The sequence below is a fragment of the Stegostoma tigrinum genome, chromosome 24 (assembly GCF_030684315.1).
Source record: "Stegostoma tigrinum isolate sSteTig4 chromosome 24, sSteTig4.hap1, whole genome shotgun sequence".
In the NCBI taxonomy this organism is placed as follows: Eukaryota; Metazoa; Chordata; class Chondrichthyes; order Orectolobiformes; family Stegostomatidae; genus Stegostoma; species Stegostoma tigrinum.
The window spans coordinates 38,562,857-38,586,269 of NC_081377.1; the positions used below are offsets into that span (position 1 = coordinate 38,562,857).

At 40.2% G+C, this 23,413-nt stretch overlaps 1 protein-coding gene across 16 annotated transcripts in view; it reads right to left on the reverse strand.

Moving 5' to 3' along the window:
* Window positions 1–23,413, reverse strand: part of epb41a (erythrocyte membrane protein band 4.1a) — a 175,183-nt gene that overhangs the window by 111,982 nt on the left and 39,788 nt on the right. For 3 of the 16 annotated variants that reach the window (XM_059654380.1, XM_059654382.1, XM_059654381.1), the window contains exon 3: window positions 20,012–20,042. The exons of the other annotated variants lie outside the window; for them this stretch is intronic. The gene's annotated coding sequence lies outside the window, so the exon portion shown is untranslated. The remainder of the gene's footprint in view (window positions 1–20,011; window positions 20,043–23,413) is intronic. 16 annotated transcript variants of the gene reach the window in all.

The following is a 23,413-nucleotide window of genomic DNA, read 5'->3' on the forward strand; positions in this document are numbered from 1 at the left end:
ATCAGACATGATCATGTTGAATGGGACAGCAGGGTTGGTGCACCTAATAGCCCACTCTTGCCTCTTATTTACTACATTTTTGTTTCAGACCATAAACCATAAAGCTAGGAAATAGTATCAATATTTAAAAAGAATAACACCTGAATTCTTGTGATAATGGGAACTGCAGATGCTGGAGAATCCAAGATAACAAAAAGTGTGAAGCTGGATGAACACAGCAGGCCAAGCAGCATCTCAGGAAGGCTTCGCAGGGAGGTTAAAATTGTATCAGTGATAATGGGAACTGAATTCTTAATGGGTAGAAACAAAACCACAGCTTACTATCTGTAACAGGTACTACCTTAGTCAAAATGCAGCCTGTAATAATTTAACTTCACTGAGCTGTCAATTTAAGGCATACTTGGAACAAATTACCTCCAGGTTTCATCTCAACTTCAATGCCCTACAACAATGGCAAACCTGCCACATGCAAACGTACACTGACATAAAAAAACTACGGAGAAAAGACAAGTAGACTTCAATTTATTTGGTGTCTTTGAGGACCACAGGGCCTGCCAAAAGTGTTTTAAAAGGCAATGAAATACTACGGAAGTTGTGTCAGAAACAGGACCATCAATTAGCACACAGGAAGCTCCATAAACAGCAATGTGAAAATGGCCAATACAAAAGGTATTTACTGTTGCCCTGAACACGGATTATTAACTCCCTCCTCTTCTTTCAATAGGGCTCTGGGATTTTTTTAGCCTACTTGATAGGAAGACAGGCCTCATTTAAGGACTCAACTGCAAGGTACCACCTCTGACAGTGCAGCATTCCCTCAGTAATGAAACTTGAGCGCAAGTTCAATTTGAATTTGTGCCCTTCTGATTCAGCTGATGATGTTAACAAACGCACCACGGGTGACACTAGCCATTAAAAAATAAAGTCTAGTCTCAATTTTTATTGGTGAGTGATGAAGAATTGTCAACGGCTAAAATTATAGGACAATTTGTTGCTAGAAAGTTCATAAGTAGGCTTTTACACATCTTTGCTAAATATACAAACAAAGTCTACATAAAATATCAGTATGCTGAATGTACATTTGTAAAGAGGTACTTTTTCTGTTGGATATGTTTTACTAAATTATAATGTAACTGCAAGTTCCAGTGGATTGGTCCATGATAAAGAACCCTATCTATGCAAAATCTGTAAGCAACAATTCAGTAAATGGAAATAACATTTCCTAAAAAACCCAAAACATATGCAAATTATATCTAGAATATTCAAGATATATCAAAGGTTGAAAGGTCTTTTCCAATATACTCATAAAATTTACCAAGCTCTATCCAATACATAAAATCAGCATTCAATGAATATTTCTCCATTTTTCATTACAGAAAACATATCTTGTGTGAAGTGTCTCAACATGGATTTTTAAGAATTGTAATTGAACAATGAACATTTCCTTTCAGTACAATAACACAGCATTCCACGTTTCCGGTCCAGAGCTGTCTGTTTACATTTTCTACCTCCCTGGTTCTGTATTAATATATTTTCCTTTACAGAACAATCTTATTTGATTTCAAATAAAAGCTGCAAGACAAATCTCCGAGAATGTACAACAGCAGAATGCATAATATCAAGAATACTACCAATTATGCAATTTTCAAGAGCCAATTATAAGAACAAAAGCAATGAGTACTTTAACAAGATTAGCATTGTGCAGAAGAAAATATTATTTGGCACCATATAATTTAATGTGGCGAAAAGTAAAAGAACTGAATCCAATGTTTACCAATGATAGTGTAAATTCAAATTATTTTAAATTGGTTTTCAACATGTGTATTGATCATTACTTTATTTTAAAAAGAATAGCTTTCCTACAGCTATGTTGAAAACTATGGCTGATGAATGCACTCATGTAACATGTAAAATTCATAAATGAAATGTTTACCAAATCTATCCATTTAAAATGTTTATATTCTATTAATGCAAAATATTAAATTCAATAGAATCAGTCGAAAAAACTTACAGAACTGCTTTATTATTTATATTCTAGCACACATAAAACATCGGAAACTATTTAATAACACTATACATAAAGCCTATTGCAGCACAGTTGCTCTATTAAAAATGGAAAAAAAAATTCCTTGCATCTGGCAAAATCCAAGTTTATTTTCAGCTGTTAAAACAAACTGCTACACACATGTAAATTTGTATGGTGCCAAGTTCTTTACACATTGAAGCAGCACTGATGAACACACAGCGAATGCTTACTCTGTTAGCATCCATACGCAGATAATGATTTGAAAAGATTCCAAGTCCTCTTTTTTGACCACGTAGTAACTATGTTGTTTACTTTTACTGCGCCCACTAATCTATTTAGTGTAACAGTGTCCAAAACTAATAAAAAGAACTTAGAACTGATCACTGGACAGTCTAGATTCTTCTCTTCCGAGACGATGTTTTTAACTGACCTCATGACATCCAAGTTAAATTAAGTACTGAGTCCACGTCTCTTTCTCTGCACAATAACATGGATGCAAATTACTGTTGAGAAGTATATCAATATCACTGGTTGTAACTTCACAAAAGGTAGTGGATATGGATAACCACTCACACTTTCATTATGATGAAGAGGAGCCCCAAATCCATTCATACTGTGAATCAACAATTTTCACTCAGCTCAGTTTACTCACTCAACATGCATCAAGTATCAAATGGCTGCTTCTCTCAATTCTAGGAATTTACTACTTTACAAAACTGAAACAAATCAAGAGCATCAGATTTTGTTGTTCAAAGATGTAGGTTAGTCATCTTGCTCTTGAGTTTTAAAAATAATCAAAGTTTAATTAATGCAATTAATTAATTAGCATTGTATAGAAGAAAATATTATTTGGCACCATATAATTTAAATGTAGCAGAAAGTAAAAGAGGGCATTGAATTCAATGTTTACCGATGACAGTGTAAATTCACATTATTTTAAATTAGTTTTCAGCATGTGTACTGATCATTACTTCGTTTTAAAGAGAATAGCTTTCCTACAGTTATGTTGAAAATTGCATTCATTACATTACAGAAAATTATTCAATTTTTATAAAAAGTCAGTGTAGTTAATACTTTGCTTAAAATCATGAAGCAAAGTCTGGAATCTTAAAAACCAAAGGCAAAGGGATTGTTGTACGTTTTATTACCAAGCTACCCGCACCTGCTGTTTGCAATGTTCATTAAACCAACCGGCAAGGTTTAATTGCAGTTAACTCACATCAGGAAGGGTGTATAACGTGACATTCAGCTGGCAGGCAACAAGTAGTCAACTGATCTGAAGAGTAGAGTAGTGACCAACTGTTGATGGCAAAGGCCTTCTGCTGGCTAAACGACTATGTGGTTGGGTCCCGGGTCACTGAATAGTTTGTGGTGTAAGTGATATTGTCAGAACGCTTTGGACCTCCAGAAAAGAAGTGCTATATTTCCCTCTGCATTACAGACTACTCAAAGCCTGAAGAAAGCAAATATATTTTTTCCTCAACACTTGCTGCAAGCTATTGCTTATAAACTCTCTGGCTTGTTGTTTAAAACTGGTGAACTAGATGCTCTGTGCCTTCTGCAAGTAAGTGAAAGTATCTGAAGAAGAGAGAGATTGATGATAGCAAGACCAGATAAGTTAAAACAAAAAAAATCACCTTGGCAAATGCTGTGGACAGGAACCACTAAACTGCCTTCCAATGGTTTTGTTTTGTCTGTGTGTGTTGGAGGAGGTTTAGAAGGAGGTTAGAGTTTTAACTAGAGTTACACATCAATAGTTCATAGTTGTTTACCTCTAGCTAGGCTACACTTGTTACAAATAATGATTTAAGTACAGAAACCTGATCCATAATTTCTATGGTTGAAAAAGAAAGGTAAATTGGGAATTTTTGAGTACTTGGATAAAATCGTTCACTTTTGTGACAATTCCAGGAATGGGAGGGGGGCTTAATTTCCAGCACAATACACCATTCACGCTAGTATTTTACCTCTTCCACTCGTGCCCTTACTTTACCCTATAACATTTAATGTGGCACCTTATCACAAGTCTTCCGAAAGTACAGAAGTACAAATATCAACAGATTCTCAATTATCTATAGCATGTGTTACACCCTCAAAAGGGCATTAATAAAGTGGCTAATGTTATCTTCCTTTCATAAACCCATGCTGACTCTTCTTGACATAGTTTTGCTGGAGTGCTCGGCTATAATCTCATTAATAACTGATTTTAATACTGGACTTGGATGCCAAGTTAACTGGCCTATCATTTCCTGTTTTCTGCCATCTTCCTTTTTTAAACAGCAGTGTTACATATGCTACTTTTAAGTCTGATGGCACTTTTCCAGAATCTAGCAAATTCTAGAAAGTGAATACCAATGCATCTAACAGTTTACTACTTCTTTTAAGACCCTAGGATGATGTGCATCAGTTGTCAGCTTGGAGCAGTTGTTTACTACTACTTCCCTGGTTATTGTACTTCTCTTCTTTCTACCTCCTGATATACAGCTAAACTATAAACATTAATAACCAAACTGAAATATTTAAAAAGGTCTAAAACCAAGTGTTTGTTTCTTTCGCTAGCTGCTGGAAACAATAGAAAGATGAGATTGCGCTGTATCCAATAAAAATGGTCAATGGCTGTGATGAGTTGTGAAATAATCAAAAATTACGTCTAGTCTTTGTGCTCCTCTTCATAATATCCATTTAAACCCAAATGCATCAATATAGGCACAGTTGCTTTACGCCTCAATTATGTTGGAGTACAAATAGCCAGGAAATTCCAACTGAGGTCCTTTTCTTGCGAGGAGTTTTGTTCTTGGTGGGGAGAGAGGAAGAATGAGATCCACTGGCTGACAGTCTTACAAGGCTTATTACAATGTTAACAAACCAAATGGCATATGAAGCATAACAGATGACAAAAAAATTCATGAGGAGAAATGACAAACAGATTGCTAAGGAGAATATCCTGTACTACAGGAGGACCTCTCGGATGGCTAACACAGCAGGCAATAGCACAAAGTAAGTACATATATTGACAGACACCATTGTGAGGATGAGAATCAAGGGAAAGGAAGAGATCCAGAGAGGATCTAGGGAAGGTGAGTGAGGGAAGACCTACCTGGGCTTTTACAGCTTGACTGGCGATAGAAATGTCAGTCAATGGGGTTAAATGCTGCACTTGAGAGATGTGGGAGATCCGCGACACTTCCAGCATCTCAGACATCATCCACAGGACATGCACCCAATTGCTCCTGACAAACCGCATGGATACATTGCAGCAGCAATTGGATGCACTTAGGAGCATGAGGGTGGTGGAAAGCATCATAGACAGTAGTTTTAGAGATGTGGTGACACCAAAGGTGCAGGCAGAGAGAGAGGGGGAAGGACCACTGGCCACCCATCTAACAAGTATATCATTTTGGATACCATTACGGGGGATGACCTATCAGGGATAACAGCAACAGCAGCAGCAGCCAAACTGGTGGCACCACGGCTGGCTCTGTTCTTAGGAAGGGAAGGACAAAAAGCAGTAATTATAGGGGACACTTACTGTTAGGGACACAGATAGGTGCTTCTATCGACTTAAGAGAGTCTCCAGGATGGAATGCTGCCTCCTGATGCCAGGGTCTAGGATATCTCTGAACAGGCAGAAAGCATTCTGAAGCGAGGTGAACTGCCAGAGGCTGTGCTACATATTGGTACTAAAAACTTGGGGAGGATGAGTGATAAGATCCTGCAGCAGCAGTTCAGGGAGTTAGGTGGAAAGTTAAAAAGTAGGACCTCCAAGGTTGCAATCTTGGGATTACTCCGTGTGCCATGTGCCAGTGTGGCTAGAAATAGGATGATGGTACAATTCAACATGCGGCTAAAGAGATGGTGTAGGAGGGAGGGTTTCAGATGTCTGGACCATTGGGATCTCTACCAGGGAAGGTGGGACCTATACGAGAAGAACAGGTTGCATCTAAATTGGAGGGGCACAAATATTCTGAATGGGAGGTTGGCTAGTGTCACTCGGGAGGATTTAAACTAGCTCGGCAGGGTGTGGGAACCAAAGCAAAGGTGAATTGACTGAAAAGGGAATGAGAGAATAGGGCCAGTAAGACTCAGAGGAAGAGAAGGCAGGGTGTGGTTGCTGATCAAAGTGGGTCTGGTGGACTGAAGTGCACTTGTTTCAATGCAAAAACTGTAACAGGTAAGGCAGATGAACTTAAGATTGGATTATTGTTTGAAAATATGGTGTTATTGTTATTACAGAGACTTGGTTAAGGGAGGGATAGGATTGGCAGTTTAATGTTCCAGGTTACAGACGTTTCAGCCTGGATAGAGAGGGATGTAAAAGGGGCAGGGGGATTGCACTACTTGTTAAGGAGACTATCACGGCTGTACTGCAGGACACCTTGGATGGCTCATACAGCATGGCAATGTAGGTAGAGCTGACGAACAAGAATGGTGCAATCACAATGTTTGGGGTTTACCGTAGACCTCCCAACAACCAGCGGGAGATAGAAGAACAGATACGCAGACAGATTTTGGCAAGATGTAAAAGTAACAGGGTTGCTATCGTGGGTGATTTTAACTTCCCATATATTAACTGGGACTCATTTAGTGCTTGACGCACAGATGGGGCAGAGTTTGTAAGGAGCATTCAGTAGGGCTTCTTGAAACAGTATGTCGAACAATTCAACTGGGAAAGAGGCCATACTGGACCCAGTATTGGGGAATGAGCCTGGCCAAGTGGTTGACGTCCGAGTCGGGGAGCAGCTTGGGAACAGTGATCACAATTCAATAAGCTTTAAGGCACTGATGGGTAAAGACAAGTGTAGATGTCAGGTGAAGGTGCTAAATTGGGGGAAGGCTAAAGGATCTAAAGAATATAGACTGGAGGCAGAGTTTTGAGGGCAAATCAACATCTGGTATTCAAGAATCAGGATAAAGGATAAGTATAGCAAATTAAGAGAATCGTGGATAATGAGAGATATTGAGAGCCTGGTCAAAAAGAAAAATGAAGCATTTATCAAGGCTAGAAGACTGGGAACACATGAAGCAAGGGCAGAATACAAGGAAAGTTTTAAAAAAAGCTTAAGCAAGGAGTCAGGAGAGCTAAAAGGAGTCATGAAAAATCGTCGGCCAACAGGACTAAGGAAAATCCCAAGGCTTTCTATACACGTATGAAGAGCAAGAGGGTCACCTGGGAGAAGGCTGGCCCACTCGAGGACAGGGCAGGGAATTTATGTGTGGAGCCAGGGGAAATGGATGAGGTATTAAATTAAGGAAAATCCCAAAGCCTTTTATTCATATATAAAGAGCAAGAGGGTAACTAGAGAAAGGATTGGCCCACTTAAGGGCAAAAAAGGAAAGTTATGCGCTGACTCAGAGAAAATGGGTGACATTCTTAACGAGTACTTTGCATCGATATTCACCAAGGAGAGGGACATGATGGATGTTGAGGTTAGTGTTAGATGTTTGCCTAGTCTAGGTCAAGTTGACATAAGGAAGGAGGAAGTGTTAGGTATCCTAAAAGACATTAAGGTGGACAAGTCCCCTGGTCCAGATGGACTCTAACCCAGGTTGCTGAGGGAAGTGAGAGAAGAAATAGCCAGGGCCTTAACAGACATCTTTGCAGCGTCCTTAGACATGGATGAGGTCCCAGAGGACTGGAGACTTGCTAATGTTGTCCCCTTGTTTAAGAAGGGTAGCAAGGATAATCCAGGTAATTATCGACCGGTAGGCCTGACGTCAGTGGTAGGGAAGCTACTGGAGAAGATACTGAGGGATAGGATCTATTCCCATTTGGAAGAAAATGGGCTTATCAGTGATAGGCAACATGGTTTTGTGCAGGGAAGGTCATGTCTTACCAACTTAATAGAATTCTTTGAGGACGTGACAAAGTTGATTGATGAGGGAAAGGCTGTAGATGTCATATACATGGACTTCAGTAAGGCTTTTGATAAGGTTCCCCATGGCAGGCTGATGGAGAACGTGAAGTCACATGGGGTCCAGGGTGTGCTAGCTAGATGGATAAAAAAACTGGTAGCAACAGGAGACAGAGAGTAGTAGTAGAAGGGAGTTTCTCAAATTGGAGACCTGTAACCAGTGGTGTTCCACAGGGATCTGTGCTGGGACCACTGTTGTTTGTGATATATGTAAAGGATCTGGAGGAAGGTGTAGGTTGTCTGATCAGCAAGTTTTCTGATGACACTAAGATTGGTGGAGTAGCTGATAGTGAAGGGGACTGTCAGAAACTACAGCAGAATATAGATAGACGGGAGAGTTGGGCAGATAAATGGCAGATGGAGTTCAATCCAGGCAAATGCGAGGTGATGTATTTTGGAAGATCTAATTCAAGGGCGAACTATACAGTAAATGGAAAAGTCCTAGGGAAAATTGATGAACAGAGATCTGGGTGTTTTGGTCCATTGTTCCCTGAAGGTGACAACGCAGGTCACGAGGGTGGTCAAAAAAGGCATATGGCATGCTTTCCTTCATTGGACGGGGTACTGAGTACAAGAGTTGGCAGGTCATGTTGCAGTTGTATCGGACTTTGGTTTGGCCACATTTGGAGTACTGTGTGCAGTTCTGGTCGCCACATTACCAAAAGGATGTGGATGCTTTGGAGAGGGTGCAGAGGAGGTTCACCAGGATGTTGCCTGGTATGGAGGGTGCTAGCTATGAAGAGAGGTTGAGTAGATTAGAATTATTTTCATTAGACAGACTGAGATTGAGAGGGGACCTGATTGAGGTCTACAAAATCATGAGGGGTATAGACAGGGTGGATAGCAAGAAGCCTTTTCCTAGAGTGGGGGACTCAATTACTAGGGATCATGTGTTCAAAGTGAGAGGAGGAATGTTTAAGGGAGATATGCGTGGAAAGTTCTTTACACAGAGGGTGGTGGGTGCCTGGAATGCGTTGCCAGCAGAGGTGGTAGACGCAGACATGTTAGCGTCTTTTAAGATATATTTGGACAGGTACATGGATGGGCAGGGAGCAAATGGACACAGACCGTTAGAAAATAGATGACAGGTTAGACAGAGGATCTTGATCGGCGCAGGCTTGGAGGGCCGAAGGGCCTGTTCCTGTGCTGTAGGTTTCTTTGTTCTTTGTATTAAATGAGTATTTTGCGTTCACATTCACCATAGAGAGGGACTTGATGGATGAGGAGTCCGGGGAAGTGTGTGTAGATAGCTTGAATCATGTTGAGATCAAAAGAGATAAGGCATTGAGGGTCTTGAAAAACTTTAGGGTAGACCAGTCCCCAGAGCCTGATGGGATATAGCCCAGAATACTGAGAGACAAGGGAGGAAATTGCCGGGCTCGAGGGAAATCTGTGTGTTCTCACTGGCTGCAGCGGATGTCTCAGAGGACTGGAGAATAGCCAATGTTGTTCCTTTGTTCAAGAAGGATGGCAGGGATAATCCAGCTAATTATAGGCCGGTGAGCCTTACATCAGTGGTAGGAGAAATTATTGGAGAGGATTCCTCGAGACAGGATTTGATCACACTTAGAAATAAGTGTGTGTATTACCAGAAGGCAACTTGGTTGTGTGAAGGGGAGGTCGTGTCTCACTAACTTGATTGAGTTTTTTCAGAAAGTGACGAAGATGATCAATGAGGATAGGGCAGTGGATGTTGTCTACATGGGCTTCAGTAACATCTTTGACAAGGTCCCTCAAGGCAGACTGATACAGAAGGTAAAGTAACACAGGATCAAAGGTAAGCCTGCTAGATGGATTAAAAAAAAAGCTAGCTTGTTCATAGAAAACAGCGGGTAGCAGTGGTAAGGTGTGGTTCTGAATGGATGGCTGGTGATTAGTGGCGTTCCTCTAGGATCAGTGTTGGGACCTTTGCTGTTTGCATTATATATAAATAGATTTGGAGGAAAATGTAACTTGTTTGATTTGTAAGTCTGCAGACTACACAAAAGGTTGGTGGAACTGCAGATAGAAACGAGAACTGTCAGAGGATACAGATAGGTTGGTGACTTCAGAGAGATGGTAGATGGAGTTTTAATCCAGAAAAATGTGAGGTAATTCATTTTGGAAGATCTAATCCAGATGGAAAATATACAGTAAAATACAGAGCCCTTAAAAGTACTGACAGGCAGAGGGATCTCGATGTACAGATACAGAAATCACTGAAAGTGGCGACGCAGGTGGAGAAGGTAGTCAACCGGGCATACGGCATGCTTTCATCATCAGCCAGGGCACAGAGTTCAAAAACTGGCAGGTAATGTTGCAGCTTTATAGAACCCTAGTTAGGCCGTATTTGGAATATTATGTTCAATTCTGATCGCCACACAACTAAAGGATATGGTGGCTTTGGAGAGGGTACAGAAAAGATTTACCAGGATGTTGCCTGGTATGGACGGCATTAGCTATGAGGAGTGGTTGGAGAAACTTGGCATATTCTCACTGAAACGACAGAGGTTGAGGGGCAAACTGATAGAGATCTACATGATTATGAAGGGCATGGACAGAGTGGTTAGTCAGAAGCTTTCTCCCCCAGAGTGGAAGAGCCAGTTACAAGGGGACATAGGTTCAAGGTGCAAGGGGTAAGATTTAAAGGTGATGTGTGAGGCAAGCCTTTTTTAAAAAAACAAAGAGGGTGGAGGGTGCCTGTAACTCAATGCTGGGGTAGGTAGTGAAAGCAGATATGATAGTGCCCTTTAAAGGCTGTCTTGACAAATACACAAATAGGATGGGAATAGAGGGATACGATTCCCCCGAACGATAGGGGATTTTAAGCTGTGCCAGGCAGGATGTCAGTTCAGGTTTGGAGGGTCCAACGGCCTGTTCCTGTGCTATAATTGTCTTTGTTCTTTATACTGCAAGCTCCCCAGTAGCTCAGTTAGAAAAGATAGTGAGCAACTGGGTTATTTATTGGGTCCTGGATGTACACTGTTTGCAAGGGTAGCTGAAGACGACAAATTTGAGTTCAGTTGTGATGATTTCCATGACCTAACAGTTGCCAGTATTCACTGTCTAAACTTGTCTAAGGGAAGTAATGTTGGGCTCATGCAGTTCCTACCTCAGAGCCAGAAGACAAGGTCTGCAAGTCTGAGTTATATGATAAAGTATCTGTACAAGTTAATTAACGGTATGTACAAGTGAAGTGGCCAAATGGATGTGATCTCACGGATTAGTCAATGTTTGTTGACCATTTCCAAGGAGAAGGGTGTTGTCTTCAGGACAGAAGAGGAAAGAAAACTTATAGGAATAATAAAAACTCTGCACTCCTCAGAGGATTAACAAACCAGACATAATTCTCTCCAGACTACAGAACAATCTGCTCCAGACACCCGCTTCAGGTCAATCCACTTGTTCAGCTCCCAAAATGAATTACGTAGCATAAGATTCTTGGTACAATCATGTGCATGTATGCACGAGTGCAAAACAACTGCACAGCCCACTGATGACAAACATTATTTTCCAGATTGTGAATATCATATGGTCACCTGCTTACTGTCAACAAAAAATTTCTAAGTACAACTCCCAAACAAGTAACAGCAGAAAAAAGGGCTTTTCAACAATTTACTGGTAAAACACAATGTCAAAATCTGGACAATCTCAAACATCGACATTATCAGTTCTGAGCTGTGAAATAATAACTGAAAGCTCAAATGATACCAGCACTAAGATTTCACATCAGTCCACTGCAAACATCTCCAACAGGTGAAAATGAACCTAAACCACAAGAACACAAATTTCAAAACAACAAGACCATTCAAATATTTCTGCCCCCAAGTGGAAAAAGTGCACAATATTGTTATTACGGTAGCCTCCAATGTCTTGTACATCTTCTAGAAAACATTAATGTCACTTTAAAAAATTACATCACAGCATCACTTCTACTGAACACTTTCTAATAGTCACATACATGTACTTGCAATGCTTGACAGCTAGGTACCTCGTGAAACAAGGCCATGTTAATTATATATTGAGAAACTCAACAGTGGCTGCAACACCCAAAACCTTAGTATAACTGTACAACTGGGCAGGGGACTACTCTTATCTATTAGCTCAGTTATGGGGCATGATAGCATTATGGTTAGGTTACTAATAAGTGACCTAGACTAATAATTCAAAACATGAATTCAAATTGCACCACAATTTCAAATTTTCAATGCAATTTTTGAAGTTAGGTTCTAAAATGAACTCCCTAAAAAGATGAGAGAAGCAGAGTTAACAGAAACCTTTGAAAGGAAATTGAATAAATACTTGGAAAACATTCGGGGTTACATTGCATCTACTACTACTACTCATTATCACCTCTAAATAAACATTTAAAGGCTTTAAAAGGAGCATTATAAACCTAAAACAGAGTTGCAAGAGATGATACAAAGATTGTTCAAAGAAACAGGTTTTAAAGAATGTATCAAAGAAGAGGTGGTGGAAGGCAATTCTAAATGTCAGGATCTTGGCAGCTGAAAGCACAGTCACCAATGATGGAACAATTAAATATCCAATGTTTTAAGCAGACAAATTTGCAAGAGTGACACTAGCAACATCCAGTTTGAATGTTGCACTGATGGGCAAGTAGGTAAGTGGACTGCTGGGCAGGCAAAGTGGCCAAGATGGTGAAGCTGATGGTGTAGTCAGGTCAGGTTGGGAGAGACAGGTTCAGTGCCAGTTGTGTAGTTACTCAGGTGACATACTAGCGTTTTAATTGGTCTAACAATTTAGAGTAGACTGAAGGAACAGTAATTGGCTGGGTTGGATTTGTCCTGGTTTGTGTGTACTGGATATAGCTGAGCAGTTTTCCATATTGTCAGGCGATGCCAGTGCTGTAGCTGTATTGGAAAAGCTTGGGAATTTGGATCCAATCCACCGGTTGCAAAAGCATGTGTATCTCTAACTGTGATTGGAATGAAAAGCATTGCAGTTTCACCAGGTGAAAACTAATCTTTAAGATATTAAAATGTGAGGCTGGATGAACACAGCAGGCCAAGCAGCATCTCAGGAGCACAAAAGCTGACGTTTCGGGCCTAGACCCTTCATCAGAGAGGATATGCCTGGTACTGCTGCCGAATGCCCTCCTGCAGAGAAACTAGGATCCAAGAGATGGCTATTCAGCCCTTCAACGCTGCTCCACTTCTCAATATGATCAAAGCTGATTCTCTATCTCAACACCATAGTTCTCCATATCCCTTAATTATTTTATTATCTAATTATCAATCTGTTTCTTGAACATACCCAGTGATCCTGCTGTCAATATTTTTTGTTGCAGTAAATTTCACAGGTTGGCCGCTATCCAAATAAAGAAATATTCTCTCATCTCAATCCAATCTGAGAATACATCTTTCCAGCATGTAGGGATAGTAGGAACTGCAGATACTGGAGAATCTAAGACAATAAAGGTTAGAGTTGGACGAACACAGCAGGCCCGACATTTTCTGAAGAAGGGCCTAGGCCCGAAACGTCAGCCTTCCTGCTCCTCTGATGCTGCTTGGCCTGCTGTGTTAATCCAGCTCTATACCTTGTTCCCTGCATGTAGTCTGTCTAGCACTGTTAAAATTTTATACATTTCAACCAGATCCCTTCTCAATCTTCTAAACAGCAGTGAATGCAAGCCAAGAGAGCCAAACTCTTTTTGTACAACAGTCCTGCATCAGCTTCGTGAGCTTTTACTGCTCTTCAATGGCAAACACATCTGCCCGGAGATGAGAAAACAAAAACTGTACATAATACTCCAGATACGGTCTTACTAAAGCTCCATGTAACTATAGTAGGACATTTCTACTTACCAACTCAGGACCTCTTGCAATGAAGGGCTATGTACCAGTTGCCTTCCTAACTGCTTGCTGCGTCTGCCCTTTTCTGTATTGATTAGCATAGAACAGATCCTTTCAGAATCCACATTTTCCAATATATCACCACTTAACTAATACTCTTCCCTTCTGTTTTTCACATTGAAGAGGAGTACAACTTCACATTTATCTACATTATAATACATCTGCTATGTGTCTGTCCACTCACTCACTATCTAAATTATCCCGAAGCCTCCATGCATACTCCTCAATTCACAAAGCCCCTTAGACGTGTCAATCAGCAAATTTGGAAATGTTAAATTTGGTTCTAAGTCATTAACACATCATGAATGAATGTACTCTTAATGAAATCGCTCATCTCTGCAGCCATTCCAGAAACTCTTCCATATCCTTTCTGAAGGCTTGGATATCTACCTTCATCCCAGGTCCCCATCATCACAAATGCAGACTTTTGGCCAATTTAATTTATTCTGTGAGATCACACAAAAAAAAATCAGCCAAAATATCCATTACAGCAAAGAACGTAGGCCTTGGCAACATTCCAGACTTGTGCTCCAGAACTAGCCATACCCTGAGCCAGTACAGTTACAGCACACTATCTATTAGACATCTTCCAGTCCATAAGAGTAAGACAAACCCAAACTGGTCAAATAAGCTTGCTCCCAATCATCAAAGTAATGGAAAGTATCATGCAGCACTTACTCAGCAATAACCTGCTCAATGATGTTCAACTTGGACTCCAGCATGATTACTTGGCTCCAGATTTCATTATAGCCTTATTCCAAAAATCAGGGGAAAAAAAAGCTGAATTCAGGAGATCTGGTGAGATGGACTGTATTCAATATCAAGGAGCTCTTGCAAAGTCAATGGAATCAGAGCAATTTCTTCAGGGCGTGGACTGATACCTTTATCCTAATCCACAGAATCCCTACAGTGTGCAAACAGGTCCCTCGTCTCAACAAGTCCACACCGACTATATCCCACTTAATCTACACATCGCTGAACACGATGGGCAATTCAGCACGGCCAATCCAGCTAGCCTGCACATCTTTGGACTGAGGGAGCAAACCAGAGCAGCCAGAGAAAACCCACGGACAGACACGCACACGCGCACACACACGCACGCGCACGCACGCACAAGCACGCGCACGCGCGCGCGCACGCACGCGCACGCACACGCACACACACGAGGTAAATGTGTAAACTCCACACAGACACAGAACATAGAACATAGAACAATGCAGCACAGAACAGGCCCTTCGGCCCTCAATGTTGTGCTGACCTGTGAACTAATCTAAGCCCCTCTCCCTACACTATCCCATCATTATCCATCAGTCAAAGTCATCAAAGGGTGGAATCGAACCCAGGCATCTGGTGCTACGAGGCAGCAGTGCTAACCACTGAGCTACTATGAAAACAGCAACTACACCATCCCTGTGTGGTCCCAAACCACTAACTTTTCAGACATAAAGGAAGATTTCCATAGTTTTCGGGTGAGGGGTGGCAATCATCTCAACACTAGGAACCATACTGTATCAGGAGTTTCTTAGGCTAATGCCCTCGGCCCTACAATCTTAAACTGCTTCACCAATAACCTATCCTTCCAAAAGCCAAGTGGGGAGCTCGTACATTGTTCAGTACCATACATGACTTGTCAAATACTGAAGCAGTGTCTGCCTATATGTAGCAAGGCTTAGAGACAACATTCAGACTTGGACCGATAAGCAGCAAATAAAGTTGACATTGTACAAGCGCCAGACAATGACCATCTTCAACAAGAGACTATCCACGTATTTCCTTTGACTTTTGATGATATCACCATCACTGAATGACGTACAATCGTGTTAGATTACTATTGACTAAAAAGTTAAACTAGCCAAGTAAGTATCTTGGCTTCAAACAAATCTCCCGCCATTGAGTAACTCACCTCCCATCTCCCTGAAGGCTAGCTCAACAGACTAGTTCCTCGGATGAGTGGCTAAAGAAATTGAACGCATAAGAACAAAGGCAATTCTGACGAAAACATGAACTATTCTGAAGCAGCTTGACATGTTAGATATATTAATTCAAAAAAAAAGTGTCACTGGGGACCTGAAACATGAATTCTGCTTTCTCTCTACATAAGCTGACCGACTTGCTGAGCTTTTCCAGCAATTTCTGTTTCTGTATCCGATTTCCAGCATCCTCAGTTCATTTTTTTTTGTTCAGAGGCATTGGTTATTTCCCCGGTGGGGAATCTGGAATACAGAGGCACACTCCAGGATAAGTATCTGAAGAGTAAGATAAGAATGCTTTTCACTCAAAGGATTGAGAATCTTTTGCATTTTTCTACCCTAGATAGCTGTAGATGCTCACCGGTTAAATATATTCAAGGCTCAGATTGGTATTATTTTGATTACTTAGGGAAATGATATGGGTAGGTGGAAAAATGAAGTTGAAACAGAAGATCAGTTGTGACAGTACTGAACGATGGAGCAGGCTCAAGGGGGCAAATTATCTATTCTTGTTCCTATTTCTAGTCTTCTCACACCCACTATACAAAAAGGGCCGTCTCTGGAGTATGAAAGCATGCCATGTACATGCCTGGTTGCAGAAACTCTCCAAGATTCGTTCAAGCAACAGTAGGGCTGGACAGTGGCTCAGTGATTACAACTGCTGCCTCACAGCACCAGGGACACCCCCTTGGACAAATGTCTGTGTAGAGTTTGCACATTTTCCCAGTGTCTGTGTGGGTTTCCTCCAGGTGCTCCAGTTTCCTCTCAAGGACTGATAATGATAGTCAATATAGTTTTGTGCATGAGAAAGGGTGTCTCAATAACTTAATTGAGTTTTTCAAAAAAGTAACAAAGTGAATTGATGAATGCAGAGTGGTGGGCATGATCTATAAAGACTTCACTAAAGCATTCAACAAGGTTCCATATGGTAGCCTAGTTAACAAGGTTAGGTCACATGGAATACAGGAAGAACTAGCCATTTGGATGCAAAACTGGCTCAAAAGGTAGAAGACACAGAGGGTGGTGGTGGAGGGTTGCTTTTCAGACTATAGGCCTGTGACCAGTGGTGTGCCACAAGGCTCGGTGCTGGGTGATTTGGCTGGCTAAATGATTTGGATATGAACATAGGAGGTATAGTTAGTAAGTTTGCAAATGACACCTAAATTGGTGCTGTAGTGGACAATGAAGGTTACCTCAGAGTATTATGGGGCTATGATCAGAGCGCTGACTGGCTAAGGAGTGGCAGGTGGAGTTTAATTTAGATAAATGGGAGGTGTTGCATTTTGGAAAGGAAAATTAGCACAGGACTTATACACTTATCGGTAGGGTCCTGGGGAGTGTTGCTGGAAAAAGAGAGACCTTGGACTGCACATTCATAGTTCCTTCAAAGTTGACCTGCAGGTAGACAGGGTAGTGAAAAAGGCATTTGGTACGCTTGCCTTTATTGGTCAGTGCATCGAGTCTAGGAGTTGGGAGGTCATGTTGCAACTGTACAGGATTATGGTTAGGCCACTTTGGGAATACTGTGTGCAATTATGGTCTCTCTGCTGTAGGAAAGTTGTTGTTAAGCTTGAAAGGGTTCAGGAAAGATTCACAAGGATATTGCCAAGGTTGGAGGATTTGAGCTATAGGAAGAGGCTGAATAGGCTGAGGCTATTTCCCTGAGGGTGTTGCAGTCCAAAATTAGAAGGCATAGGTTTAAGGTGAGAGGTCAAAAATTTAAAATAGACCTAAGGGGCAGCATTTTCACACAGAGGGTGGTGGGTGTACGGAATGAGCTGGCAGAGGGGACAGTGGAGGTGGGTACAATGACAACATTTAAAAGGCATCTGGATGGGTATATGAATTAGAAGGGTTTAAAGGGATATGGGCCAAATGCTGGCAAATGGGACAAGATTAATTTAGGATATCTGGTCAGCATGGACAAGTTGGAACAAAAGATCTGTTTACATGCTGTACAGCTCCATGACTCTATGACACAGTGCAGGTTAAGTGGATTGGCCATGCTAAATTGCACTCGCAGTGTCAAAAGGTTTACAAGCTAGGTGGATTAGCTGTTGGGTTACAAGCAGAGGGTTGGTGGGGGGGGGGGGGATGTTCTTCAGACGGTAGATATGAACTTAAAATGGGCCAACTGGCCTGCTTCTACACTTCGAAGCAGCTCCCTTATATAAAAAACAGATGCCAAATTACCTACTTTCACTCCAAGTCAAACACCATTTTCATTTTAAAATTATATATTGTTCCCTTGATGTAATGGGTTAAAAACCTGGAATGTGGGTGTATCTACACTATGTCGATGGCAAATTGGTTCAAAAAGTGGCAGTTTAACATGCTCTTTTTAAGGGCAGTTAGAGGTTGTAAAAATGCTGGCCCTGCCAAAAACATACACATCCTATGGTTGAATAAAATGATAAATTTATGTTCTAAGATCAATAAAGTTCAGAAGAGAAAGATAAATAGCAGCAATAGTCAATATACTCAGGAGGTTTCCAATTTTTATAGAAACTTGAGAGGACGTTACTGGAAGAAATTTTAATACAACATATGGCACCTTACAATAACTGTGTTCTGATATTAAAAGGTGCCAAGTCTATAACAGGTATTTAGCTGCATCTCAAATAGCCACTAGCTTGGCAAGATGGATGAGAAAAGCAAAACATCCAACACAACTGTGAGAACTGTAAATAAGGCCCAGTCCATACAAGTTCCAAGTAAGATTTGAGGATCATTAATTTATAAATTGAAGTTTTTGATGGAACACCGAATCCACTCAGTCTCTTCCTGAAAAAGCATGTTATTGGCATGACAAAATATTTTAGGTTTGTTGGGAGCATGCAAATATGTCAGAAAGTCACACATGTACCATCCTACATCACCAGTGACAACCATTAATTTCATACAAGAAGCACCTAGGTCAAAGACAAATTATACAGAGAAACTTCCCTCACTCAGGTTTTGACCAATATTTTCCCCCTCCAGCTCACGTAGGAAGTAAAACCCTGCAAAATATGCCTTTCAATCAAATCTATCTTTGGCTTGTGGCCACATCCTGATATTGCGCACTTTTAAGACATTGCATGTATTGTTGAATTGCTTAACATAATAGGAAATTACTGACATGCAGAACTGTCACCATTTGTTTTTAGTACAAGTTGTTCAGGAATTCCCTTCCTAATGGCATTGTGGGTTTACTGGCAGCATTTGGGCTGCAATGGTTCAAGACAGCAGCTCATCACCACCTTCAAAGGCAACTAGGAACAGGCAATAAATGCTGGCCCAGCCAGCAATGCCAGCGTCCAAGTGAATAGAAAAAAAGTTGTGAGGTGGAGAGTTGGGGAAAAAATAAGTGAACAGGGTAATGCCACTGAATATCCCTACCTCATTGGAATAGGGCGAGGAGCTAATAAGCAACAACTAAATTACATCAACAATTCTAAAAAATATTTAATGCAACTTGGCTGACTGCTTCCATGTAGAAAATGACATATAATTAGATTTAGGGGTTGAACAGCACTAATCAATCATAAGTCAGCATGGATTTACAAGAGCCACACAATAGATTAATGAAATATTAAAAATGTATAAGAGAATTTCTTTCCATTGACCATAGACTTCTACCACTGTGCATTTAACAGTAAATAGTCTCCCAACTGCTGTCTTTTCCTCCACCAATATTTCTGAGTTTCATCATCTTATCCTGTTTACAACACAGGACCCTCTCAACATGGGACACAGAACAGTTGACTGAGGTACTGCAAAAAATCTAACGATCAACGTTTCAGGCTCTAAGTACAGCTAACAAGTTTATGATAGAGACACAGCTGCTATCAGATTTACACAGCACGAATCAGTTCCCCTTCGAGTCAAAAAATCCCACAAATAATAGGATCGTTAGATACTTTACGCTGGCTCAGCTTACAGGTATCAAGAGGTTCATGTTACAGATCTGAAGTTTCAAAGGTCAGAAAAGCAAGGCTCCTACTACACCAAATAAATTTCTGAGTAATATAGTTTTCTAAACACTGTAGTAAATATTTTAGTATAAAATTACATCTTAACTTCAAGTCCTTAATGTTTGGGTGATTGTTTCAGAACTACCAAAACAAGGATTACAGTACTATTAATCTGATGTGTGCAAAATCTCCCAGCTACTAACATACTTGGTCAAACTACTGTGCTGTAGAATGGAACCGTTTCCTCGCTCATGACATGTAAAGACTCCATTATTAAACATATAATACTCACTGCCAGGAAAGAGGGCATTATTAAGAACAGCCTGTCCTAGAATAAAGACAAAATGTAACCATAAAACAAACTCTCCACCTGAGAATATTTCACTATTATTCATTTTCAACATTAACCATTATTGAGCTAAGTGATTATGCCAATGAAACAAAATGCATGGATGCAAAAATACTGATGGTGAACATCAGTTACAGTTCATTGAGGCTGACAACATTTTTTTTCCAAAAAATGTGATTTGACAAATTAAAAGCATAATCTCCTGCCCCATTATACCAGTTAAATCTACAGAAGTAAACTTCAAATGCCAGAGTTTGGCTGGTTTCATTCTAGATGCGATTAGGAGTAATATCAGAATACAATTCTACAGTCATATATGAACTCATTGATGTATCATCAAGGCAGATGCCTGGGTGGGCAATTTTAAATAATCCAATAGGACTAAGGCTTGCTTGACTCACTGGCATGAGCACAAAGGCAACTATGCAGGTGCCCCTCAAAATGAGCATAAAAAATACTAATATAATCAAATATAAAATATAGCTAAAGCAGAGGTGGTGGTGTAGTGGTTATGTCACTGGATTACTAATCCAGAATCCCAAATTATTGTTCTGGAGGCATGGATTCAAATCCCACCAGGGTAGATGGTGAAACATGAATTTAAAAAAGGGTCACGTAGCACACTGATAAGTGTCCCTACCTTGGCCCAGGTCAAGAGATGTGCCTTAACATGTCAAAACAGGTTGATCAAAACAAGACTCTAAAATATAATTAAACTTGAGTCAGAAATTAAATTATAGCATCAGTGTAATAACAGTTTAAATATATAATGAATACTAGGAAACCTAGCCAGGAGGCACATAGTAGGATCAATAGAAGGTGACAATGCAAAGGTGATCCAATAAAATCCACGGTTAGTATCCTGTAACTGGAATAAAAACTATAGGTATTATTGCAATGAAAAACAATTAATGTTCAACTTGTCACCTAAATTGGCTTAATGCTCATCGCCCTTGTTGCTTCACCTATAAATATTCCAAAATTGAGCAACAATATGAACCATTTTTAAGAGACTTTTAAACAACAATCAAATTATGGTTTGAAGTTTATACTATATGCTTGTATGACTTGCTGTAATGTTGTTAAGCTCAAATTTCAGGGGATGAACAGAAATCCATTTAGTTTAGTTTAGCCCCTAACTGGCAGAAATCAGCAACTACTAACAGATTAATACCCAGGGCCATCAGAAAATTAATTCCAACCATCTAGTTTTAAACTGCTGAAATATATGCTTGCAGGTGGAATACACGCCAACTATTCACAACTGGGTGTTGTCTAAAGCAAAGAATTGGCAGATGTATTGCTCTACACAAGCTAAATAACAGCTGTTAAAAGAGTAACAGGCTATAAATACCATTCTCCTTGGGAGGAGTGAGAAAAGAGGTCTTGCTGAGCTGTAGCGATTCTATCAAAATAAAGCTGCAAAAATAATTCACAGCTAGTAGATCAAGTAGATTTCAGCACATCTGCTTTATCTAAAATGATACTGATGATTAATTGCGGTAAAGAAAATGGGATGTCAGTTTTGATGGACGGCATCACGTGTATATATTTCCACTTTAGCCTAGATTTCATACCTACAGTTGCATATAAATTTTCTCATTTGAACAGAAAGAATAAGCTGTTCTATAACCATAGAGATGCTATGTCATGTAATACACAATAGATTATCACTATGCTGCTTTTTCTTAAAAACATATGGTATTCTGATTTTTCTTTGAAAAGTATTCCATGATGCTGACCACTTATTACTGAAAAGCTGTTTAGTTCTGATTATATTTTATTTATCTACCCAAATTTTTATTTCTTGTTTCTTTTGATATTGGATTGTGGAGTTGTGATTTATGTCTTTCCTCACAAACAATTACTGATCATGGAATTTCTAGGTTTTGACATCAAATGCATAAGACCATAACATATAGGAGCAGAATTAGGTCATTTGGCCCATCCAATTAAATGAACTTGATTGTATTTCAATACATTCACACTCCAAAAGTTCAGTTATCATTAGCAGTCCCTCGCAGATGAGAAATGACCTCTTTCCACTCTCAGGGCAGGTCCTTGGTGCCTGTACAGACTGATGCAGCTATTGTAGATGTGTTATACTTGGGGAAGGTGACGGTCATAGGAATGTGTGGATGGGTCGCTGGTACAGTTGTGCACTCCTTTTGCTGTTTTCACCTAGCTTCTGCTCTTTCCCGGCGGCAAGTCACAAACCTTCTTGGATGTTCCTCTTCCACTTTGGTCTTAGGCAAGTGATTCTCAAGTGTCCGTGAAATGCTGCACATCACCGCAGAGGTTGAATCATTTCCCACAGTTTCTGGAGGTTAGCTCCACTCCACTGGGGAACTTGTCAGTGATGAGGCGAAGCACTGCAGCATGGCAGATCAAGAAGCGTTAGGGCAATGACACAGCCTGCTTAACACTGGTCCGAACAGGAAATGGGTCGGTGATGGAGCCATTTGTCAATACCATGATACAACTTCAGTACTGGAGCAGTGAACGCTATGTCTCACGAACACAGAACCTGGAGCTCAAATTGTGCATGAGGGTGCAACATTACTTCAAAAGTAGACTAGACTGCTTTGCTCAAAATGTCGGATCAGGTATCAAAAATGAAAACAAGGGCTGCATTTCGATAATACTTCAAGCTTAGCACAACAAAGAAACTCTACTGAACAGACTGCATAATTGTAAGTGCATCCTTGGAACAATTCTACTCTAAAGTGGAAAATGACAAATTTGTTTCACAATACTGCACAGCAGAGCATGATATAGCTCATTTATACCCCTACAAAAACAAAAGTCAAAGCTTTTAGTTGTTAAATTCTACCAGAAGGAAGGTTGTGGGTTTGCAGAACATACCAATTCACCAATGGCAAAATAAAATGTCAGGACATAGCGTCTCAACAGATTGCAAAATGACTAAATTTATCATTTATTTTATGCCAAGTTTACTTACAATCATGAATTGACAGAGGTGTATTGAGGTTCATAGTTAATATTTGTGCTTTAAAATTTTAATACTATTAATCACTATCACTAGCCATCATTGCTCAATAAATGCACACAGTGATGTTACATTTCTGCAGTAATAAGTTTCTACAGTTCCATCACTTTTTCCCCTGTAGACACAGGGGCCAAAATAATATCAACACTGCCTCTTATGTGACGGGTAATGTAAAGTACTCTTATAACTACAAAAATCAGAGCCAGACATTGTGATTTCATATCAGCACTTCAGAAGTGTAACCACACTGTACTTTGCAATCGATTACAAACTAGCAACCTCTTCATACTCCACCCTGTCACAAAATTTATTATTTTATAAAAATCTTTGGTGCC